The following is a 5,929-nucleotide window of genomic DNA, read 5'->3' on the forward strand; positions in this document are numbered from 1 at the left end:
GACACCAGTAATTTGTGTCTCCTCTCTTTATTTTCATTTATTTATTTATTTTTACCCTAACCAGCCTTGATTTTAATGGCAGAGCCCTGGTACCTGGAAGCACCTCACCTAGCCTCTCAGTGGAGTGGGAAGGGGCAGGGAATTGGAACTCAGAGGCTCACATCTTAGACAAGGGTTGATAGCAAGCCTAGGGAGAGGCTACATGGCTGCGGAGAATCCCTTAGTGCGGGTTTTCAGCCATGAACATGCCCCTGGCCCTGTGCAGGATGGAGACATTGGCAGCATCACAGAGGTGCTCCTTGGATGGGATCTCCAGTATGGCTGGCATGCAGTGCCAGAGGGCATCAAGTGCATGCCTGCACCATCTTTGCAATGTACTGGTGGATAAGGATGCTGCTGATGTCATCCCAGTTTAGAAACTGCTGGAAAGTGTCTGTGTCTTCAATTTCACTAGTGAAGTTGCTCAGTTGTGTCCAACTCTCTGCGACCCCAATGCACTGTAGCCTACCAGGCTCCTCCATCCATGGAATTTTCCAGACAAGAACACTGGAGTGGGTTGTCATTTCCTTCTCCAGGAGATCTTCCCGACCCAGGGACTGAACCTGGGTCTCCCGCATTGTAGACAGATGCTTTTACCATCTGAGCCACCAAGGAAGTCCATCACTAGGAAATTTGGGTGGCAGTTCTTGTTAAGCACTCCTATGCCACCCAGCAGGAAGCCAGTCATGGTGTCCTCATCTCCCATTACTGCCATTAGCTTTCCCCTTCCCGCCATCCTCACAGTCAGCAATACTTTAAACATTTTACCTTATTCTCTTTTTGTTCGGATGGTTTCTGAAGGTTAAGTCCAGTTGAATTGTTCTTATTCCTCTATAGGTAAGCATTATTTTCTCTGACTTCTTTCATGATTTTCTTTTTGATTTTTTTGCAGTTTGAATATGATATGCTTACATATCGATTTTGGGGGTTATTTATCCTGTTTGTTGTGCTCTGAGCTTCCTGGATCCGTGGATTGGTGTCTGTCTTTATTTTTGGAAAATTCTCAGCCTTTAAAACTTCAAATATTTCTTCTGTTCCTTTCTCTCTGCTTTCAGTATTGATATTACATATATGTACCCTTTTTGTAACTGTCCCACAGTCCTTGAACATTCTGCTCAGTTTTTTTTCATTCTTTTCTGTTTGTTTCTCAGTTTTGAAAGTTTCTATTGATATATCCTTAAGTTAACTGATTCTTTTCTTTATGAATCCATCAAACACACTCATCATTTCTGTTACAGTGTTTTTGATTTCTAGCATTTTCTTTTGATTCTTTCTTAAAGTTCCATGTCTCTTACCTTCCCTATCTTTTCTTGCATTTGTCTACTGTTCCCTTGAGAACGCTTAGCATATTAATCGTAGTTATTTTAAATTCTCAGTCTGATAATTCCAAACTCTCTGCCATATCTGAGTCTGGTTCTGATGCTTCCTTTGTTCATTCAGATTGTGCTTTTTGTCTTTTTGTATGACTTGTGATTTTTAAAAATTGAAAGCCAAACATGATGTATTGGGTAAAAGGATCTGAGAGAGTGTGAAATTTAAATTTATCTGACTAGGAAGGGGTAGGCTGTGTACACTTTTTGCTGTAATTGTGATGTCAGCGGCTAAAATTTCCTCTAGTGTTATGGCTTTTTCTCTGTCTCGCCAGTTGGGAGGGCAGGAGTTTGCTAAGGAGCTCCATTCTCTGATGAATACAAAAATTGTTGATTTTTTCCTTGAGAACAGTTGTTTTCTTGTTGTGAGTACTTCTAAGCTCTTTACATGTCAGACCTAAAACTGGAAGTCAGAAACATCTCTTAAGAGCAGACTTTCTATTCCGACTTAACAAGTGGATTTCAGTTGCAACCTTTTTAGGTGGGAGGGGACTTGGCCTTAAAATTTCAATTTAACTCCTACTATCTGTATTCTCCAATGTATTGTTGATTGTAGGTTTTGGCTTGCTGCTGTTGAGTTCTAGATTGCCAATGGCACATGTTAATTTTTGAAGAACATATTTTGACTTTTAAGCCATGATAAATTATTCTGAAAATTCACTCCCCCAAGTCGCCCAGTATTTGGCAGCATCAACTACCTTGGCATTGGAGACAAATGACTGAGCCTCTGAATTTCCAATCAGCTTTTTAGTTCCTTTGGTCTTAATCATGACCATATATCCAAGATTTATTTAATGAAGGTCTGAAAGCTCTTGCTTCCATTTGACATTGCAATATCCAGGCATTTGGGATATTTGGGGCTTCCCTGATAGGTCAGCAGGTAAAGAATCCACCTGCAATGCAGGAGACAAAGGAGATGTAGGTTCAATCCCTGAATTGGGAAGATCCCCTGGAGGAGGAAATGGCAACCCACTCCAGTATTCTTGCCTGGGAAATCCCATGGACAGAGAAGCCTGGTGGGCTACAGTCCTTGGGGTTGCAGAGAGTCAGACACGACTGGAGCAACTTAGCACACAGGCATTTGGGATAGAATGGGAAATCATTTTTAGCCTGGTTTGCTCTGTTCTGTTGTCTTGGTAAATAGTTTCTGCCTCATGGTAAGAGGTCTTTGCTGTGGAATGAATTGTGTACCCCTAAAGTCATATGTTGATATGTTGAAGCACTACAACCCACCATGAGCCTGTACTGGAGATAAGGCCTTTAAAGAGGTGAGAAAGGTCAAATGAGGTCATCAGGTTGGAGCTCTAATCTGATAGAACTGGTGACTTAAAAAAAAAGGTAAAAACTCTAGAGATTCACCTCATCTCATCTCATCCCATACCCCCACCCACCCCACCAGCAAGAAGGTGGCCTTCTGCAAAACAGAAAGAGCCCTCACTAGACACCAAACCTGCCAGAACTTCGATCATGGACTTCCCAGCCTCCAAAAACTGTGAGAAAATAAATATCTGTTGTTTAAGTCACCCAGTGTATGGCCCTAGAAGACTAAGACAGTCCTTTGTTGACTAATGTAACTGGCTTTACTGAGAAGTTTCAGCTTGGTGGAATCTGAAAATAAAGTGGCTGCAGTGTTGCCAGTTACTGTACTGTCTTCTCTAGGGGATTGTTGAATCTCCCTTTCTAGTACAGCAATATGATCTCATGAAGATTCCCTAGTTTTGTGGCCATGTTGGGGTTTAAAATTTGGTTTGAATTAAAGCATTAACTTCCAAGTTTAAAAAAAAAAATCTCATCATCTTTTCTTATCTTCAGGTGAGGCTTGAGTGGTGGTCCTGACTATGGGGTTTGAGATGAAAGGTGTTGGCAGGGTCTGGCTCTGAGACACCTCCTTCCTTTTTTTAAAAAAAAAGAATTATTTTTGGCCACACCACGCCACATGTGGGATCTTAGTTCCCTGACCAGGGATCAAACCTGGATCCCCTGCATTGAAACCATGGGATCTTAACCCCTGGACCACTAGGGAAGTCCCCTTCCTCTCTCTTTAAAGCTTAATCCTCACTGTGGCTATTCCAGTTTCTCTCATGTTGACAGGCTGAAGATGCCCTCTGTGCGACAATGCCTAAATACTGATCTGCTTGTTGGACATACATTGAAGTTCTTCATGAGTCTCCAAGAAGCCTTATTCCTCTGCTGCTCTCTGACAAAAGAGGCCCCCATGTAGCAGAACATCCTGTCGCCTCTTGTTGCTAAGGTGCCTCATCTGATAGCCAGCCTCCTTGATTGGGTTATTAGCAAAATTGCTCTAGCCAGGTAATCCTGGCCATGACCACTGGAAATTCCTACATTTCCCCATGCCAAAAGGAGGGGATTCAGGCCACTCAATTGCCTCCCTGTCTCTTCAGCCATCCATCTGTGCTTAACCCTCTTCTTCCTTCTAACATAAGCACACAAATGAAACTCAACACTATGTTTAAGGTTTTAATCTATACTCAAAGAAATCTTTAGGAATAATGAAGACTTCTTAAAACAGAGACCAATTAATGACCTGGTGGACTCATTTTTGTAAATATTACCTTATCCTCTAACTCTTAAATCATTATTCAACACCCACAGGATAAATCTTTTGCTTCATTCAATAAATATTTTCTGAGCACCCAAGGTGCTCAAGGCACATAAATAAAAATGTCCAAGACTGTTCCTACTTTCAAGATATCTAAGGAGGGGCTTCCCTGGTAGCTCAGTGGTGAAGAATCTGCCTGCCAATGCAGGAGACACAGGTTCATTCCTCAGTCCAGGAGGATCTCACATGCCACTGAGCAGCTAAGTCTGTGGGCCACAGCTATGGAGCCTGTGCTGTAGATGCTGGGAGCCACAACTACCAAGCCCATATGCCTAAAGACCATGCTCTTCAGTAAGAGAAGCCACTGCAATGAGAAGCCTGTGCACCACAATGAAGAGTAGCCCCTGCTTGTCACAAAGAGAGAAAATCTCACACAGCAACAAAAACCTAACACAGTCAAAAATAAATAAGTTAAATTATTTTTAAAAATATATCTAAGGAGAGCTAAAACAGATATATAAATATTTTTAATCTCAAAGGAAAAGATGATAGGTGAAGAGAATGTTCAGTTCAGAAAATTGATTTTATAGCCACTGGAAAGAGAGATTCCTGTTCAGTTCAGTTCAGTTCAGTTCAGTTGCTCAGTGGTGTCCGACTCTTTGCAACCCCATGAACCGCAGCACACCATGCCTCCCTGTCCATCACCAACTCCTGGAGTTTACTCAAACTCATGTCCATTGAGTCGGTGATGCCATCCAACCATCTCATTCTCTGTCATCCCCTTCTCCTCCTGCCCTCAATCTTTCCCAGCATCAGGGTCTTTTCAAATGAATCAGCTCTTTGCATCAGGTGGCCAAAGTATTGGAGTTTCAGCCTCAACATCAGTCCTTCCAATGAACACCCAGGACTGATCTCCTTTAGGAAGGACTGGTTGGATCTCCTTGCAGTCCAAGGGACTCTCAAGAGTCTTCTCCAACAGCACAGTTCAAAACCATCAATTCTTTGGCACTCAGCCTTCTTTATAGTCCACCTCTCACATCCATACATGACTACTGGAAAAACCATAGCTTTGACTAGATGGACCTTTGTTGGCAAAGTAATGTCTCTGCTTTTTAATATGCTGTCTAGGTTGGTCATAACTTTTCCTCCAAAGAGCAAGCGTCTTTTAATTCCATGACTATAGTCACCATCTGCAGTGATTTTGGAGTCCCCAAAAATAAAGTCTGTCAGTGTTTTCATTGTTTCCCCATCTATTTGCCATGAAGTGATGGGACCAGATGCCATGATGTTCATTTTTTAATGTTGAGTTTTAAGTCAGCTTTTTCACTCTCCTCTTTCACTTTCATCAAGAGGCTCTTTAGTTCTTCTTTGCTTTCTGCCATAAGGGTTGTGTCATCTGCATATCTAAGTTTATTGATATTTCACCCGGCAATCTTGATTCCAATTGTCCTTCATCCAGCCTGGCATTTTCCATGATGTACTCTGCATATAAGTTAAATAAGCAGGGCAACAATATACAGCCTTGATGTACTCCTTTTCCAATTTGTAACCAGTCTGTTGTTACATGCTCAGTTCTAACTGTTGCTTCTTAACCTGCATACAGATTTCTTAGGGGGCAGGTCATTTGGTCTGGTATCACCATCTCTTGCAGAATTTTCCAGTTTGTTGTGATCTACACAGTCAAAGACTTTGGTGTAATCAACAAAGCAGAGTAGATGTTTTTCTGGAATTCTCTTGCTTTTTTGATGATCCAATGCATGTTGGCAATTTGATCTCTAGTTCCTCTGACTTTTCTAAATCCAGCTTGAACATCTGGAAGTTCACAGTTCATGTACTGTTGAAGCCTGGCTTGGAGAATTTTGAGCATTGCTTTGCTAGTGTGTGAGATGAGTGCAATTGTGTTTGAACATTCTTTGGGATTGCCTTTCTTTGGGATTGGAATGAAAACTGACCTTTTCCA

At 41.8% G+C, this 5,929-nt stretch overlaps 1 pseudogene; it reads right to left on the reverse strand.

Moving 5' to 3' along the window:
• Positions 1 to 220: 220 nt before the first annotated feature.
• Positions 221 to 775, reverse strand: LOC122435600 (annotated as a pseudogene).
• Positions 776 to 5,929: the final 5,154 nt, after the last annotated feature.

The sequence above is a fragment of the Cervus canadensis genome, chromosome X (genome assembly GCF_019320065.1).
Source record: "Cervus canadensis isolate Bull #8, Minnesota chromosome X, ASM1932006v1, whole genome shotgun sequence".
Lineage (NCBI taxonomy): Eukaryota > Metazoa > Chordata > Mammalia > Artiodactyla > Cervidae > Cervus > Cervus canadensis.